The sequence below is a fragment of the Strigops habroptila genome, chromosome 3 (genome assembly GCF_004027225.2).
Source record: "Strigops habroptila isolate Jane chromosome 3, bStrHab1.2.pri, whole genome shotgun sequence".
In the NCBI taxonomy this organism is placed as follows: Eukaryota; Metazoa; Chordata; class Aves; order Psittaciformes; family Psittacidae; genus Strigops; species Strigops habroptila.
The window spans coordinates 85205444-85224842 of NC_044279.2; the positions used below are offsets into that span (position 1 = coordinate 85205444).

A 19399-nucleotide genomic window follows, 5' to 3' on the forward strand; every position below is an offset into this window, starting at 1 on the left:
CAGTGGATTACCATCTTCATTGCTGTAACATGTTGTCCTGGGTTCAGCTATAACAGTTATTTTTCTCCTTTTTAGTAGATGGTGCAGTGCTGTGTTTTCGGCTTTAGTCTGAGAACAGTGCTGATAAGACACCAGTGTTTGAGTTGTTGCTAAGTAATGCTTACCCTGATCAAGGGCTTCTCAGTCTCTCATGCTCCGCCAGTGAGGAGGGGCACAAGAAGCTGGGAGGAAGCAGAGACAGGACACCTGACCCAAACCAGCCAAAGAGGTATTCCATACCACAGCACGTCATGCCCAGTATATAAACTGGGGGGAGTTACCCAGAAGGCCCAGATCGCTGCTCGGGTCAGTCAGCAGGTGGTGAGCATTGTATTGTGCATCACTTGTGTTTATTGTTTTTTTCCCCTTCCCTTTTTAGTTTTGTATTCTCTCCCCTTGTTATTTCCTTTATCGTTATTATTATTGGTGGTAGTAGTAGTAGTTATGTATGGTACCTTAGTTATTGGACTGTTCTTATCTCAACCTGTGGGATTTACATACTTTCGATTCTCCTCCCCATCCTGCCTGGAGCAGGGAGGGAAAGGGGGAGGAGTGAGCGAGCAGCTGCATGGTTCGGAGTTACTAGCTGGGCTTAAACCACAACACATGTCAAGCAGTATATGCTAGTAGATTCTAGTTGAATTTGTTGCAGGTAGAAAGTATTTTTATTTGAAGTTTACAGTTTGAGTGCGTTTTGCCTAAATGTACCAGTAAACTGTTGATGTCTGCAGCATTTTTCCAAGTCCCTAATTCTGTTGAATGCAGGTGGCTGTAGAGCACTGTGCATCCCTTGCCATACAGAAAGTGCTCTTTTAAGAACATGGTTGCTGGCTTGTCAGGTGGCGGTGGGAAACCGCAGTAGCGCAGTGTCACATTCTTCAGTTGAAGTGTTAGATTGGGTCGAGCCAATAAGCTCTGGTTTGCTGTGGCTGGATGAACTCCTTTCCTGTGGGTGGGCTGGCTGAAGGAATGTGTCCATGCCCCTGAGAAGCTGTGCCCACTCCTCTTGTGCTGGTTAGGGATCCTGGCTTGGTTCGCTCTGGCTCCTGAGCTGAAAGGTGAGGTGAGGGAAAGGGATGTAGTTTGTTCATGCCACAGGTGGCCAGCAAGGCATTGCCCCCAGCACAGGTTGGTCCTCTTGGTCCGGTGCCTCTTCTCACTGCGGGGTGTACATGCTCCAGGGAGGACACACATTTCTCTCAGACGTGCCCTGGGTGGGATTCCTCCATGCCCTGCCAGGCCATGGGGACTGCGGTGTCCCCCTTCAGGGATAATTCTTGAGTGGACACTGTGATGGTGCTGGGAGGAACGTGAACCAAGTTGTCATAAAAATCAGATCTGGAATTGCTTGCTCTCAACTTGAGTGTCACTTTTGGTACTGTGGAGCTGATTGTCGTGCGGCAAGATAATCCCTGCTTTGTCCCTTCTTGTGGTTGGGGGCATTGCCAGTGCCAGCGTTTACCCAGAAAGGGATTGATCTTACACGGCTTGTAGATAAGTTGTGTCTGAGTCATGGGGTCTGTGCAGAGCTGTCCCAGTCCCAGGTGATGTTCTGGCAGCTGCTGTCTGCTGTGTCCTGAAGTCCTCTGCCAAGTAACACTTTCTACTAAATGGTAGTGAGGAAGTGCCTGAAAAGTTGCACAGTTGTTGGAGTTGAAACACTGGAATAAAAAAATTAGATGCTGTAGAAGACCCCTAAGCCTGAGTCACCAGAACTCCTCTGAGGAGCAGCCTCATCAGCTACAAGATCTGCTGGTGCTGAAGAGGACCTGCAGCATCCAGACCGTCTTACTGCTTCAGAAGGTAAATTGCAGAGGCCACAAGCTCAGACTTCCCTGGGGCTTGGGCAGGTCATGGTGTCCGGAACCAGCCAAGGTCAGCCAGGACCTAGTAATGCTTGTGCCATGAAGTCTTGAAAATTGCTTGGGAGCATATTTTATCAGTACCTGAGCTGGTGTTTAGGCTTTGTGAGTGACAGTTTTCTGAGTTTCTTAGTTGTTTAGGATCCTTAAGCATGCAAGCCTCAGAGAGGAAGGCCCAACGAGGGCAGGGTTCAGTTATGACATCCAGTTTAGGACAGAGTTGGTAAAGCCTCTGGGTCATATACATCAGGAGCAGAAGCACATGACTGGTTGGGTGTGTGGATCATGTCAGACTCCTTAACCAACTTGTCAGTTCTGCCTCCACAGCTGGCCTGCCACCATGTCATTACCAGAAGTAATGATCAACTTCTGACACTGTCTCTGCAGCATGTGCTGTTTCCTCTGACAATGTGAAGAACACTCTGTGTGTGTGCATTCTGCATGTGTATGAATTAAAATTGAGGACAGCTTTTGCAGATGCTGACACGAGGCTCTTCTAGGCTGCCTTATTCCAACACAGTTTGAATTGCAGAGCTTCCCGTATCCATGAAACATGTGAGTTCCCTTAGAGAGAAAGTACAGGAGTTAAACCCAGAGTCGGTAGAACAAGGCATCAGGTGCTGGTGGTTTTTGTGCTCTCATGGTGACGTTAGCAGCCCTGCTGGGACCCACAGCATTTGCAGCGGACAAGTCCCCAAGTGTAGCCACTGCGATGCTGCTCAGGGCGGTGCATTGGCGCCATGTTTGTCATCGCAGGTGCTATCATGTCTGCTCTTGGCTGCTGTGACCTGCCAGCAGCTGCTCTGGTGGGAGTGTGGTGAGGGAGGAGTATTTGGGTGTCTCTTTGGGATACGGAATAGGGGATTGGTTGGGTGATGGGGACTCCATCCCTGCTGTGGCTCAGCTCCCCACCTCAGCCAAAGGAAGAAACAATGGAGTGTCTGAGAAGCCCTTGCACAGAGCACGTGCACAGCCGTAGCCTCTCCCAGAGCACCACGGGGCTGGAAGCAGACAGCTTTTCCCTTGTGGCACATGCATCCGGAGCTGCCACGGTTTCCCTGGGAAGCTCAGAGTGGGTGGTTGGGTTTTCCCTGATGTGCACCTGCATGCAGGCAGTGCTGCACCACGGACAGGGAGACCCGCAGCTTCCCAGATCTGATGTGAGGATCTCCAGGGTCCAGCACACAGCCCACGGGGTGGAGTAAAAAATGGAGCATTCTGTGCTGTGGGAAGAAAAACAGCAGAGTGGGAAGAAGTTTGGAGAAGGGTGCAGTGTGCGCAGCAGCCTCCACCAGCCGAGGCTGCAGCAGCTCTCTGAATCTAGTGACTTGCTCATGCGAATGAAGAAATAAATAAAAACTCTGAATGTAAATCATGTCAAGGCTCAGGTTCATGTTCCTCTGCAATAAAATGTGATGCAGAAATCTGCACCTCTAGCTCAGAGGGTGCTGTTGTACCTGGAAGCTGTGACAGTGTGTTGCTGCATGGCCGCAAGTGGGGGGCCGGGGGTTCTGTACAGCAGCTGTGGGCTCAGGTGAAATGCAGCTCAGCCTTCCCTCTCCAGGCTGGGCCTCCAGGCAGGGGTGGCCATTATCGTGCCCAGGGAGCAGTGGGGTCACTTCTCACCCCGGGGACGGGAAGGGAGAGGAGGGGAGAAGAGGGTGCAGGGTGCTGCCCACCATGAGATTGGCGGCCAGAGGGCGCTGCGGTGCTGAAGTGCTGCATAGAGGCCGCCAGGGGGTGCCGTGGTGCAAGGGGTGTGTTACGCAGCGGTGCCGTCACCAGGGGACGCAACCGAGGGGGGGACGCGCAGCGCCCACTTCTCTCAATCCCGACATCAGCTGTCAGGAGGCACTGCAGTGACAGTGCTCCACTGTGTAGCGGTTGCCAGGGGTTGCTGCAATCGAAGTGATGAAGACAGCACACGGAGCACACACGCAGCAGAGCCGAAAGCAACAGCGGGAGGGAGTGACAACCATCTGGGGATGGAGCCTCGGCCCAGCCAGATGTATCCTCAGAGCAGCTAGACAAGGGGCGTGCGCGTTGAGTGCCCAGCGACACGTGGGGATGGAGGGGCTGACACGCACTTCTGCCGATCCTGAGGCAGGTCACCATGGGGTGGTGAGGTGCTGAGTCACTGCTGTGCTGCATGGCGGCCGCCAGGGGGTGTTGCGGTGCGAGGTATGATGTGCTCCGTTGGCCGCCAAGGGGCGCTACCGTTTTAGCGGTGTGGACAGCGCGCGGTGGAGCCATAAGCTGCAGCGGCGGTGGGGGCACGGAGTGTGAACCCAGAGAGCCTCAGCCCCGCTATGCGCATCCTCCGGGTGGCCAGACCAGGGATGTTCGTGGTGAGTAGCCGGCAACGGGCAGGGGGATGGAGGGAGCCAGCAAATGCTTCCGTCAATCCCGAGGTCAGTCGCCAGGAGGTACCGAGCAGTCGAGTCTCGAATGTGCTGCGTGACGGCCACCAGGGGGCGCAGAGGTGCTGAGTCGCTGTTGTGCTGCAGTGGCCGCCAGGGGGCGCGCAGTTGCCGAGGTGCTGATGTTGCGCCGGGGCCGACAAGGGGCGCCGTGGCACAAGCGGTGCGTTATGTCGCGGTTTCTCCAAGAGGGGCGCCATTGCAGGAGGGGCGGTGCCCTGTGCTGCCAGTCCGAGATCAGCCGTCAGGGGGCTTTCTGTTAAAAGTCATTGAAATGCTGCTTGGAGGCAGCCAGGGGGCTCTACCATGTTAGGTGTGGACAGCGAAGAGTGGAGCCGCAGAGAGGGGAGAGGGGGTGGAGCAGGGGGAACCCATAGCGCCTCAGCCCCACCGTCTGCCAGACCAGGGTGCCACAGCTCATCGGTACGTCAGCGCCCGCTGGCAGCCACCACGGAGAAATTCCGTGACTCCACACCACAGCGCCGCCTGGCTGCTGGAACGCAGCACATCACCACCTCGCACTACTGTCCCTGGCGGCCGACAGGACAGCACATCAGGACCACTGCGCCTCAGCATCCTCTGGCTGCCGCCACGCAGCACTTCAGAGTTTTGGAACCGCACCGCCCCCTGGCGCCCTCCACGCAGCACATCAGCAATTTGGCACCTCAGCGCCCCCTGGCGGCCGCCACTTCAGAGACTTGGCACCTCAGTGCAGCCTGGCGGTCGATCTCGGGATTGGCAGAAGCACACGCTGGTCCCCCCATGCCCTTCGCCCGTTGTTGGGCACTCACTGCGCACGCCCGGAGGATGTTCATGTCAGGGGTGAGGATCTCAGGTCTCCCACTCCCTTCCCCCCCCCCCCCCCCCCCCCCCCCCCCGCTGCAGCTACTTATGGTCTCCCGTTTGCTGTCATAACTGCTGACATGGTAGCGGCCCCTGGCGCTCCCCAGGGGGGGTCGCTGAGTTGCCGAGTCGCTGATGTGCTGCGTATTGGTCGCCAGGGGGCGCCGAGGTGCCCACTCTCTGAAGTGCTGCGTGTCGGCCGCCAGGGGGCGCCGTGGCTCAAGGGGCGCGACATGCAGCAATGTCTCCACAAGGGGGCGCCATTGCGACGGCGGGGGGGGGCGCCCTGTGCTGCCAATCCACAGATCGACCGTCGGGAGGCGCTGCGGTGACAAGGCGGTGAAATGCTGCGTGGCGGAGGCCAGGGGGCGCTACCGTGTTAGCGGCCAGACCAGGGGCGTGCGCGCTGAGTGCCCGGCGGCGGTTTCGTGAGCGGTGGAACTTGGGGGTTGCCCGTAGGGGCAGTGCTGACCGGGGATCCAGGTCTGCAGGGGTTAACCTTCCCTCTCCGCAGAAAGAGGGCCCTGCGAAGACCCGGAGCGGTGTCTGTGAGTGCGTTTTCTAAACGTGTTCATGTTTGCCCCGATCCGGCTTGTGAGAATCTGTGGAAGAGCTGCCAGCCGGAGCTGTGCTGACGTTGGAGCTCTCCCCATCGCAGTCCTCTAGCTGCACCGGCAACAGTGGGAAAACCTGCGGAAAGGTGTCCGGATTATCAGTGCCTCCCGGGGAACCTCGGGGCGGGCGGAGCCTCGTTAGCGGGTCCCGCCCATTTCCTGCCTCCGGGCGCAGCGATGGAGGTGGTGCCGCCGCGGGACGACCGGGAGAGCAACTGAGCGGCAGGTCGGGCTGCGAAGGGGCTGGTGGCGACGGCGCGACCGGCAGCCCGGAAAGTGAAGAGGAGGAAGGCAAAGCCTCTGCTCTGGCCTCCTGCATGGACTGGCTCCCATTCGAGGGAGAGCTTCGTCCTCTCTGCTGCGACACTGTGGCTGTTTCCTCACAATCGGCTTTTCGGTGCAGACAATGGCACAGGGGAGGAGCGAGCAGCAGAAGGGCTCAGCCTGGGCCAGCGAGAGGAGCGTGGTCCTGATATGCGCCGATAGGGGGCGCCGATATGGCAGGAAGTGTCTGGTGGGTGCTCCGAAGCAGGCAGGGCGCATGGCAGAGAGGAGACATGGGAGGCAAGGCCCCAGCAGGTAGCAGTTGTGAGCTGGGCAACTCCATCCTCCCAGAGGAACAAAGTTTCTGTGTAAAAAAAACCTGAAGTAAACCCAACCACAGCATTCTGGCCCTCTGGGAGATGGGGAGGCTGAAGAGCTGCCTCAGTGCCATGAGCAAACACGACCTGGGCCTGGGCAGTGAGGCCCAGGTGCCCATGCTGTTTGCTCCACCTGCAGGGATGTCTGTCCCTCGTGTGTCCCTCGAGAAAACAGCCTTCCCCAGAGCTGAGAGGGAGGACCGGGAGCCACTCAAAGAGTGACAGCCTCCAGGCTCCGCCCCGTGGACACCACTGCCAAGGTGGCATGGGTGATCTGCCGAAAACACGCAGTAAAAACTGTCAGTGGAACCAAGGCCTTTCCCACCAGCTCCTGTCTGCCTGTGCGGCTTTTGCTGTCTGCTGTTCATTCTTCTGCAACAGCCCCGCAGGCTGGGCACCACAAACTGCCTCAGAGGGAAGGAAAATAAAATCAGGTTTTGGCTAAGTGAGTGAATAGGAGCATAAGGCTTTGAAGACTTTTTCCTTTTTCACAATCCTGAGTTTGTCATTAGGAAGCCTTCAGATATCCACATCCTCTCATGGAAAACCAATGCCTTCCGTTGTAACATACAAATTTCATTTTTCAAATTAGTTTTCTGCTTCTAAACATTATTGGAGTAATCATTCAGCCAAAACCTGAAGTCTTAGTTTTGTCTAGGATTGGATAAGCATAAAAAATGTCCATTACAGTTGGCATATTAGAAATATAAAGACAGTCTGAGTTTTGAAACTGCTGTATTTATTGAAATAACCTCCCACTATTAAACTAAGCCGATCAGTTATGTCATCAGATTTCTGCATAGGGTCCCTCAGGCTAGAATATTATGGAATGAAAAGACTTTGAAGATTTTTTGTTATTACTTCTTTCTCTTCCATCCATTAGGTGTTAAAATGAGCCATCTTAGCTGGTTTAAGCAGGCAGTTATGCTGCAAGATGATCTGCTTGGCTGGCCACAGGGATCCTACCAGGAAGCCTACACTACAGCTGCAGAAAAGACCAGTGATCTGTTAGAGTGCAGCACTGGTTAGACAAGATGTAACAACCTGTTGAGCCTTTATTAACTTATTTTATCATTTGAAATCTTAGCAAGCATGCTAAGACTGACATTTCATGCCTTAACAGGTATGGCTCTCAACAATAGGCTTGGTTCTACTCGAATGACATAACTATTTCTCACAGCAATTACTGTTTCTATTTTCACCCTTTTCAGATGGCTGTATTGACGAACATCACAGGCTGACACAGGTTATTTTTCCCTCAAAGACTTCACTACTGCCATGCTATTTTGACATGATTCCCACTTCTTTTACGATACCAGGCTTCTAAGTTTACCCATGTGATGTTACATACTTCTACCTGAATGACTGGAACTTTGGGTCAGAAAAATATGTCTTAATACTGTTGAAAAACATTCTGAACTTCATAACATCATAGAATAGACTTCTTCAGGCTCAAGCACCACTGACTTCTAATGTAAGCTGTAACTCAAATGAACGTAGTAGCTACTACATCTTTAGTACATCTTTAGATGTTCATAAAGGCATCTCTGTAGAGTACAAGAGCTGAGGTCACTACTACAGTACTAGCACGGAGCTATGAAAGGCTTACGTCTTGCATGGCAGAGGCTGTAAGGAGGGGGACTAGCCCCTAGGGGTCTCCCTAGCAGAGGTACTAGCCCTGTCACATCCAAATGTGCAGAAGCAATAACTGCTACTACTCGGAAAGGATAATACAAGCCTGTCTGCATTTATTTTTTGTATTTCAAAACAATTTCTTACTTTACATTTATTTGACCAAGTGTTTTGTTTCTAAATATTGATTAAATACCGAAGAATTGGTTTTAGGTTCTTACTCATATTGATTTTGCTAACTTGTTCTCCCTGACAGTCTTTCCATCCAGAATTACAATATGTTGCCAATGAACTAAGCTTTACATTGCTTAGCAGGTCTAAAGTATTGCCATGAAACAACAGATTTTCTATCTTCAGTCACTGAACAAATAAACATTCCTATATGAGGGCTACTAAAGAATAAGCAAATGGCTTCAGAACCAGTCTGAATGTGTCTGATTTCTTCACAGGCTAAGTCTGTAGGGTTTGTTTTATTTTTAAAGGCGTACTAGTGTAAGTAATGTATTTTATAGGATTTTATACCTACTGCCTTTCCCTTGGAAGTAGACTTCTCCTGTATGACTAGTCTATGGTCTTCTTGATCACTGTAGGGGTGAGTTAGTTTCTCCCATTTTGGAAGAAAATCCTGCAACTTTGAAGCCAGCTACTCCAACAACTCACTTGTATCCCTAAAATCCAAGCGCATAGTGTCACACCAACGCCTTCTCCATGTTGTATGATAGTTCAGACTACTGCATAGGTTGGTGTGGCACAAGGAAGATTTGAGTTGCCAAGTAAGTGCTGCCTACTGCCTAATTTCATGAACACTGACAATTTACCGGGTGAGAGAGAGCTGGCTAGGAAGGTGTTCTTAAAAACTGTGCTATGGGCAGAATACTCAAACATCTTTTGGAGACTGAAGCTGAAATACAATTATCTCTGAGGAAGTGAAATGTAGAAGAATATCTTCCAAAGATTTAGGTAAGTAAGTTAGAAAACTTTGGGGTCTAACCAGAGAGCTCAGAATTCATTGTCATTTACCTATCATTATGTTAAAGATCTGTGTATGTTAAAGAAGACTGACACACTTTTTGTCTTGTCTTCTTTTTTTCATGAAAAATGTTAAAGTTCAATATTGGTCTCATGAGTGCCACTTTTGTGGATATGCAATATTTAATAGAGTTTAACAATATGACACACAAACAATAAAAAAATAATAAACAATAACAAAAAAACAAAAAACCAAACAATATGACACACATTAGAAATCTAATTAATCTCTTGACATTTGACTAAAAGTCAAAGCAGTGGACCACAAGATGAATAAGGATACCTCATCCATGAAGGCTGATCTTTCTTTCATGAGGTGCAGTAAATTATCATCATCTCACTACGAAGTTTATTGCAGATCTCTTCCTTTTTAACAACTGTCCCTACTTTAAGCACCTACCATGCTTTCTTAATATGACATTGAATATAACAACTGCTGTGGCTGACATTCTACATTTCCATCAAAGGTCCTTCCTCAGGAACGTCAGTTTTCAGACAAACTACTTAAGTAACCTGTACTACTAATAGCTATTGTGTTTTTACACAATTCAAAGGCCATTGTTCTAAACTCCACAATTTCACTTCTACTTTAGCTCTTGAGATTTCAACCGCATTAACACAAAAGGTATAAAGTTTGGGATCTGCTGCACCATATAATGGAAACTGGTTTTTAAACATTCAGATAAGCATCTCTGCTTCCATTGCTAGTGGTGGTTACTTCAGGACAATAGCCAAAACCTGGACTGCAGCAGTAAAGCCCAGAAAAGGTCATTCAGTGCATAGAATGGTTTGGGTTGGAAAGGACCTTAAGATCATCCAGTTCCAACCTCCTGCCATGGACAGGAACACCTCACACTAGACCATGTTGCCCAAGGCTCTGTCCAACCTGGCCTTGAACACTGCCAGGGATGGAGCATTTACCACTTCTTTGGGCAACCTTTTCCAACATTGAACTTTATATATAAATCATCTCCTCAGAAAATTATTTCCATCACAAAAAAAAAAATCATAATTTATGGAGTATAATAAGATTCCAAAAAAGCTGAAAACATAAACTCATTTGTAAGTAATGCTGGGCAACAAGTTACTAGATTAGCTTTGAACTACAGTGGAAATCTTTCCTAAAGATAGAATTACTGGGAATTACTTTTTATACATACAGAAGATAGTTTACAGGCACAAAATGAAACAATGACAAGGGTCTCAATGATCTGTCTGCAAAAAAAAACGCTTCTTGGCAGCTGAAGAGAGGTGGAAATAAATCCTCACTGCTAACATCTGGACTCGGAAACAAAAAACCTTGACAGGACTGACCCCCTAACCTGGATTCCTTATAATGTTTAGCAAATATTTAAGGTTTTTAATTTTTTAAGCTCCATATATACATGAATTATCACACTAGAATAGAGAAATAAGGGAAATTGATGACCCATAATATTCTGTCTTTAGCCTTTTCTTTTTTAAGACAGCAGAATAGCTCCTGTATATTGAATGCTTTCATTAACAGTATGGACAGAGAGTGTTAATAGGATAGAATAAGATGCACCTTCAGCAAGTTTCCAGCTGACTCTGAAATGAGGCAAGCAGTTGATGTGGTGAAGGGCTGAGCTATCATTCAGAAAGAGCTCAAGAAGCAGAAGGGCTGAAAAAAATGGGCTGCCACAAACCTCTTAAAGTTTGACAAAGGCAAATGCAAAGTTCTGCACTTGGGAAGAGATAAATTAATGCACTAATATAGGCAACGGCTGAAAATATACACACCATGTGGTTCACCCTCCTAAAGATCTTGGCCATCCTCTGGAGTTGCTCCTGTCTGTCAATGTCTTTGTTATAGTTTAGAGCTCAGAACTAGGCACTGTACTCTAGATGAAATCTCACAAGTGCCCAATAGAGAAGAATAATCTCTTTTCTCCCTGTTCCTGTTACTCTTTATTATCACAGCCATCTTTGCCTTTTTCGTGCAAGGGCACACTGCTGCCTCATGTTCAACTTTTCTATTTGGACTCCAGGATCCGTTTTTGCAAAATGGAGCTTAGTTTCCACTTTAGTAGATCATGTTCTTCTCCATCACACAAAAATCATCCAAAAAGGACAAGGTGAATATCAAAGACAGTGGCAGAGGAAGTTTAAGCTATGGTGTAGTGAACACCATAGATTTATGTTGGCAATGGAAAGGATAAAATGCCCTCTAGTTTGTATGGAACAACTTTTCTCCCTTTTCATTCAAAGAAAAGCTTACAGTCTACAATTACAAGATCAATACCTTTATAACAATTCTTGCAAACCAAACTTCAGAACTTCTTAACTTGACACTTGGGCTCTTAATCAATAAACCACTGGCCAAGATCCAGGTTTCCAGTACTCCATTAGCCAATGGGGAAAAGGGATGAGAGTCTTACTTGAGGTTTTTTTTTTGACTGCTTATTGTTTTTCCTAGTCAGGATACTGAAGTTCTGTGAGCCCAAGTTTGTGTTAACTAATCACTAATAGTCTGACAATATTATTGGAGTAATTTATAAAATAGCACAAGGAAAAGATAAAAGACTTGAATAACATTTCTATCCCACTTCCTTAATTTGGAAACTAGCATGATGGAAGCAGCACATACATTTAAACTGCAAGAACCCCCAAGCCGTTCTAAGTGTGATAGGCAGTTTGCTGAGAAATAACCAAAGAATCAGAATCCTGTGAAGAATCCCTCTCCAATTCAGACATATTTCCCTTTTTTTCTTTTCTTCTGGCCCTATTCTCACACCACTAATTTCAGAGTGAATCTGTTCGAAACAGAGAGGACGTTTCCATGAGATTCCAAATTCAGCCTCCAAGGGTGGGATTTTCAAGAGCTTTCTGCAGCAGTCTCCTCATGGTCTGCTCCTCACTGAGGACTTTGCTCCCCAAAGAGCTTATCTGAAGAGAGACCATGCATAGCTCAAGACATTCTCCTGCCCATCTTATGAGCCAGCCATTAAAATAATATGCAGGCATCAAATACCACATAAATAGACAGGAAGCAAAGCAATTTATTGAGGAATAGTATTTAAAACAGCAGAATATGTGGGAAAAGCTTCCCCCCTCCCACCATGCTGATTTGAGATGAAAATTGTGATTAACAACACGAGTTGGGAATCGTTTTGAAGTCCCTACCTATACAAAGTTAAATACACTACCTGTATTTAGTTAGTGCCTCTGTTCCAGAGATCAGAAGTTGGGAAGCTTGGCTGCAAACACCCTATTCTGCTCTGGGGGACTCCACTACCATCCAAGGGGTGGGCCCAGGCGCATCTGAACTCCGCGTTTTCCTCTGAGGAGCTCTGTTCCTGGCACTGCTCATGCCAGACACTGTTCACAGCCTGAGGTGGGCTTGGCTCAGTCCCCATCTTCTGCCCAAGAGCCAGCTGCTCCAATTCATCCACAGCAAGTGGGAAGCTCCTTACCTTGCAGGGTCCCTGTTCCCCAGCTTTTTCCTGGGGGGGCGACCATCCTTCTCTGAAGCACCAGTCTCATCTGCAGAGGGATGAGGCCCCCACAGCCCTCCCGCGGGGAGTCACAAAGCTGCCATGTGCTTCCTCCTCTGTCTGTGCTGCACCGGGGAAGGGGGAGTCTGGTGCTACTCTAAAGGAAAGACCATTCTGTAATCCCAGCACTGGCTGATGCGGGCAGAAATCCAGACCTTGAGGGCTACTGAGCAGCTCCCACCTTTCTACTCGGGACACCTCAAAAGCCTCAAAAACACTGTGAAGGAAACTATTTTGGCTGTAATAGCTACTTCTCAGCCGCCAGCTCACCGTGAGCAAAGAAACAGAACATATTGCACAAAGCTGAGGTTGCCTTCTCAAGCTCTCTAAAACCTATTTTGCCACAAGCTCTCTACAAACTGAAGATTAGGTTTAGTTTGTTTACCGTTTGAGCTTCTGTGTTTTTAAGAGCAGCCATTGTCATGCTGAACTGTTAAAAATGATGGACTGACTTGTGCAGCTCTCACAAAGAACAACTATTGGAAACTGCTGCCTCTGTTTTTGCTTGCCAGGCCTAATGGCTACCGAAAATCCCGGCCTGCTTCCAGAGTAGCCAGTGCACAGGGCAGCCTGTGGTGTACATCACTTCTTTTGGCTGTCCTTAAAGTCAAGACAGGAGCCCACTTAGCCCTGCACCAGACAGGCAGGCAGGTTCTTTTCCATTAGCAGGACACAGCTATGAAAAGCTCTTGGTTTTCTGCAACTGTCTGCTTAGCCAGGAGAAAAGCACAGGTTTTTTCCCTCCTGTTTTAAAGTCTATTTGCAAAGATTTAAGTCGATTTGCACAGAGAATGTGACTTTCCTCCTGCATATGAAAGTGGATCAGATGAACCTACCCAGCTTCACACTTAGTGCTTGGCTTTGCACATGCATACTACTCAGGTTGGTAAACACGACAGCACCGGTGACCAAATACAGAAATCAATGACCAAGCATTTAAACCGGCCTCCAATAGCAGTGAAGATGCAAAAAAGCATTTCCAGTTGTCATCTTCAATCCACTGAGGAATTGCTCACTCCCAAGTAGAGAATTTAACTCTCATGGTGATGGAGAATTAATTTATTCCCTCTGAATATTTGCCCTCTAAACACACTATTTCAGAGAGTCACTTACGGAGGTAACTTACAGAAAACGTTGGTTAACATTTACTCTTATTGCAAACTAAAACATTGCTCTCACCAGCCAAAAGTGCTTTCAAAAGCATCATCCTCTACAGATCATGCTGCTGGAAACAGAACCCGGGTTCTGTCCAGAGATTGGTGGGCAGAGAAGAGGTTCTGGTGCTTTGCCCCAGAGTGGGGAAGCAGCGGGGTTGGTGCCGCCTTCTTTCCAGCGATGGCGGCAGTGCTGGAAGAGGGACAATGGGGTAATGCAGTGGGATTCCCCACGAGAAGAAAAGGAAAGCAGCCGGGTGGTGCTCACCCCTCCGCAGAAGCGATAGCAAAGCAGCGGGCTTGGGCTGGGAAATGCTTTTGGCATGAAGCCGTGTGCTGCTGCTGCTGCTGCTGTTGCCCTTCCCACCCAGGTGCCCATTTGCCACCGCCTTCAGCAGCAACTGAGCATCCTCCTCCCACTGCTGCACCGCCCAGCTCCCCCAGCCCCACTTTGGGGCCACAGGCTCCCAAACGGGGCTCGTGCAAGCCAGCAGGTGCCAGGGGGAGTGCGGCAGATCGGAGGGCACAGGCCCTGGGGACAGAGGGGTGGCCAGGGGCCGTTTTCAGCTCCTCCAGTGACACGTGGCCACAGGCCAGGGATGCTGCTGAGCCCTCCTTGTGCGTGATGGGCCGATCCTGAGCCAAGGTCCCCTCACTCAGGCCACACAGGCACTTGGATGAACACGAGTATTTATTGATTGGCTGCTGGGCCGCCAGGGCGCTAGGGGTTCAGCCGGGGACCCCCAGTCCTGCCCGACTGCTGGGGTTTTAGTTCAATTGAATGGATGAGGAGGGGCAGGAGGAGCCAGGGTGCCACTGGGAGCTTAGGCTTACACTAGACCTTGGTCTATAGGCAGCATGCCCCAGAAGGAGGGGGTGTCTCGTTGGAGAGCACCCAGGGGGCTGGGGAGAGCTTCTACCTTGGAGCTCGGCTTCTTTTCCTCCCACTGCTCCTCTCGGCCTCCCCTGCTTCTCCCCTCCTAAAAGTAAATCTCTGCCCGCTTTCCATGAATGGGGCGATGGCCTGACCTGGCCCTTGTGCAGGGGAGTGTGCCAGGGCAGTACTCCGGCAGGAATTCGCTTTCCTGCGAAGCACACGCCTTTGGATTTTACTGGGGTCACAGTTATGTTCCCACTGGCGGAAGCAGAGGTGGTTATCCCCAGGAGCGCACTTTAAGGGCCAGAGGCAGAGTATTCCAGAAGGACTTCAGTCAGTACCGAGGATGTTCTATGTTGTACGATACCTGTACCAAACAGAGATACTTCTTTCATCAGGGAATGACAGAATGTATCCAGGCTATTCCCACTGGCAGCCGAGGCCATCCTTTAAATCAGTTCTGTACAAGTTAGTTAGCATTTTATTGGTACGGATTCCATATCTGAAGGGAAGGGTTTCCCATGAGAACTTAACACGGCACCTTCAGATGTGGGGCAAGATATTTTTGGCTTAACTGAGTTTGGCCTTGATGATTGGGCCCTGTGCCCTTGACAAAGAAGAAAGAGTTAAAGAAGAAACAAAGTATATTGCGCAAGCTAAATATGATGTGCTAAAAACAGCTTGGTATAAAAGGTAGAGCAACAGGCTGAAAATAGCTTTTTCTAGAATGGTATAAAAGCTAGAGCAATGGGCAATAAAGTGATTCGCTGTATGAAGATGCACTGAGTCCGTGCCGGTAATCTCCACAAATGGCACCCGAACAGTCACCCGATCGCGGAGACTAGAGCAACTGGTGGAGAGCCCAGCTGAGTGAAACGCAGAAGCATTGGAGACAGAGAGCTGCAGTCCAGATGACTAATCACTGAGCACAAGGTGAGCGGCCGGGAACTCAAAGATGGGATCGCAGATTTCTGCGGAAGAAAAATCAATAGTTTGTATATTTAAGAAAATGCTAGAGAAACGGGAAATTGACTATGATGAATATACACTCCGCTTGCTACTTGCCTGGCTAAAGAATGAAGGCGGAGCAGCAGATGCACAAACAGCATTCCTTATAGATACATGGAACCAAGGGAGGGCAATTATCCCGAGATCAGCAGTGCGGTCTGGAAGTAATGCACCGTCTGCTTGAAACTCAGCATTGGCCCATATCAGGTCCGCAACTTGTGACTTTGTTAGAATGGATCCGTGATAAAGTGCCTGACTTTCCATCTGGCGGTACTTTCCGAATCCCCACTTGGCAAATTGTTGGTAAACGGCTGCATGATGCTGCTTCAAACAGGGACCCCACAGCAGTGAAGCATTTGACAACCTAGTGGCAGATCCTGCCACTCTTTGCCAGGTACAGACCAGCGCTGCTGCTGATGCCGTCACATCTAAGGAAGCTACTAACGCTCGTGAAGGGGTAAAATCTCCTGAAGCCTCATCACCAGCTGCCCCCCGCACGCCCTTCTGTCTCCCCGTCTGCGCGTCCTTTGTCGTCGCAGTCCTCACCGCTGACCACGACAATCCTCGCAGCGCAAGCACCTCTGTCAGGAGTGGCTGAGTCGGGTGATGACCCTGATAACCCTGATGATCCTAACGACCCTACAGACCCCTTTGATTCTGGTTTTGTAGATCTGGAGAAGGAGCACGTTTAGGAAGTAGACAGGAGACGGCAATTCTGTGTCTCACCTGTCTAACGAGCAAGCACCATGCCTGGACTTTATGTGAATGCAATCACTGTGAGCGTCGCTGGTATTGTGACTCACACCTTTGAGAGAGACTGTGTAGAATCTGCAGAAAAAATAGTTCTACGTTTGTTAGAGCGACTGTTGTCAAACTGATATGTGGAAAGTCACATTTTGTCCCCCAAATTTGGGAGGTCTGGGAAAGTGAGTGGGAGGCTACCAAAGCGAAGTGTCAAAAGCAATTTGGGTGGAAAGGAAATCAGAACCAAAGCTGAAGGGTAGTTTAGTGCATTGTTTTATAATCTGCTTTTTTAGCGCAAGCATTGTTAAGGCTGCTTTTGAGGCAAATGCATATGTAGATCTTATCAAAAGTGTTGTAAACCACACGAGCATATCAAATTGTTGGGTTTGTGGAACAGCAGATCAATTTAACTCCCCACTTTTAGGCATCCCCTTAAGTAACTGGACAGACTTAAACCATACAGCATGCTAAATACATCCTCCGTTTGTAAAAGGGAGGATGTTACCCTAGCAAAGGTACCTTTTGTATTAACTCTAGTTAACACCAGCTTGTTATACATCAACTTTAATACTTCAAACACCTGGAACTTAGGAACCCTCAACAAAACAAGTGGCAACTGGTCCAAGATTGCTCTACTCTTAACGCCACCTTCAGATCCAAATTCACCAGGAAATTATACGCATGGGACACGTGCACAACAATGGGCTGATTACTTATACGGTAGAAGTACCACCAATGTTACGATGGCTGTAAATGCTACTTGTAACCTGCCAGATGGATATTGGTGGTTATGCAGAGATTCCCATGCTAGAAAACAGTTACCAAAAAATTGGACTGGAGAATGTACCATGGGGATACTGGCCCCTCTGTTGCAAGTTTAAAACCATAATGACTTTCAAGGCAAATTAAGGGGTACATGGAAAAGAGTTAAGAGGAAAAAGGAGCACCAGGGCAAATCCTTTAACCCATTATAATACCACATTCCAAAGCTTTGTCAGAGCACTTCTCCCGGGACTAGGGGTTGTTCAGTTAGAACGAGCTATAATTAACATTTCGGCTGAAATGGAAATAATAGCCAATAATACTGCGGATGCACTTTTAGGGCTAAAACAAGAAGTAGACTCATTGAAAAAAGTAGTTCTTCAAAATCGTATGGCTTAAGAATATCATAACAGCTCAAATGGGAGGGGTTTATATGTTAGTAAATGAAAGCTGTTGCACTTATGTGGATCACTCACAACAAATACTCACAGATGTTCAAGAAATATGGAAACACGCTAAGATTCTCCATGAAATTTCAAAGGATGAGGGCTTATCTTGGTTAGACAAGTTATTAAGTGGCTGGGGGATCACAGGCTGGCTTCAATCAATTGTCAAAACTGGGCTGTTTATATTGAGTATATTTTTCTGTATCTTCCTTGTTTTACCCTGTCTGATAACCTGCCTACAAAGTATGATGCAAAACACGATTCATCGGATAATGGTTGTAGAAAAACAAAAAGGGGGAGATGTGGGGCAAGATATTTTTGGCTTAACTGAGTTTGGCTTTGATGATTGGGCCCTGTGCCCTTGACAAAAAAGAACGAGTTAAAGAAGAAACAAAGTATACTGTGCAAGCTAAATATGATGTGCTAAAACCAGCTTGGTATAAAAGGTAGAGCAACAGACTGAAAATAGCTTTTTCTAGAATGGTATAAAAGCTAGAGCAATAGGCAATAAAGTGATTCGCTGCATGAAGATGCACTGAGTCCGTGCCGGTAATCTCCACATTGAGACACCTGTTTTTAATTCCAGTACTACTGGCAATGGGAAACTGGGTCTTGGTAGACGTTTTACCTTTTGATGTCTGACCAGCAGGCTCAGGAGATCCATTTGGCTCCCAGGTCCCTTTGTGGAGAATGCTGCACTGCCGCTGAGACGAGAGACAAGGCTGGATGCTACCGGAGCTTTCGCTTCCTTTTGCAGGCAGAAAGGATACAGAAATATCTAAGACATATTTTATATCCCTATCAATTACTGCTGAGGAGCACCGGTATTCTTGAACTCCAAACAGAGATGTCTTTCTTGAGATGAGCTACCTAGATCACAGAATCACAGAATCACAGATGGAGATGATGACTTTGTAAATGTCTGTAAATGTCTTTGTAACCATGCTGGGAAACCTACAGCCATGGGGAGCATGGTGCAACAAGCTTTGCATTTATATTTTGAACAGAGCATCACCACTCCCCTGCATCTCGTTAGTCTGGTAAGCTATGACAGTAAACTTTAAACAGCAACAGGAGTAAAAGGTCAGGCATTGTGTAACATCTGCATGTAGAAGAGTAGCTGAATGCTCCCCAGTGAATCCTTTCCAGGTCCTATTAAATTGCAGCCCCCCAGTGTGACTGACTTTGATGGAATATATATCGTACAGCTGATCAGCTGTGGGGTCTCCACAGGACCCTTCTCGAAAAATCCAGTTTTGTTCTAGGGTATGTGGGTCCCTTCTAATGTGGCTGTAGTAGTTACATTTTCTGCCCTATTTTCCTCTTGCAGGCCTTGAAGCCATCCAACCATGCCACCATCCAGAGCATAGTGAGAGCTGTCGGTGTCGTCCCGGGCATTCCCGAGCCTTGCTGCATTCCCGACAAAATGTCTTCTCTTAGTATCTTATTCTTTGATGAAAATAAAAACGTGGTTCTTAAGGTGTACCCCAACATGACAGTGGAGTCCTGTGCGTGCAGATAACGTCTCAGGAGACCCTTTTGAAATGCTGAGATGATCACTTGCTATTGGGGAGGGCAGGGTGGGCTGGGGAGTGTTTCACAATACGTACTTTGTGTTTGCGCTGCCAGTGCATTTTGTTTGGACAAAAAGAAAAAAATGTAAGGAAATCCAAACACTGAGGATGGAAATGGAATGGCAATTCCAAGGAAAGAGAAGCACAGACTTCATTTGTCTCCGAATTTGACCGAGACACGACTCCTGGCAATGCGCTGGAGCTGTGGGATGGGAGGAGGCCGCCTGGCAAGGGGGCGT

The 19399-nt window shown here is 48.4% G+C and overlaps 1 long non-coding RNA gene across 1 annotated transcript; it reads left to right on the forward strand.

Annotated features, from left to right (window-relative positions):
- Positions 1-3986: 3986 nt before the first annotated feature.
- LOC115605934 lies at positions 3987-19082 on the forward strand. Its single transcript, XR_003990760.1, has 2 exons — positions 3987-4249; positions 18917-19082. It is a non-coding gene; the product is annotated as an uncharacterized LOC115605934 (long non-coding RNA).
- The last annotated feature ends 317 nt before the right edge of the window (positions 19083-19399 follow it).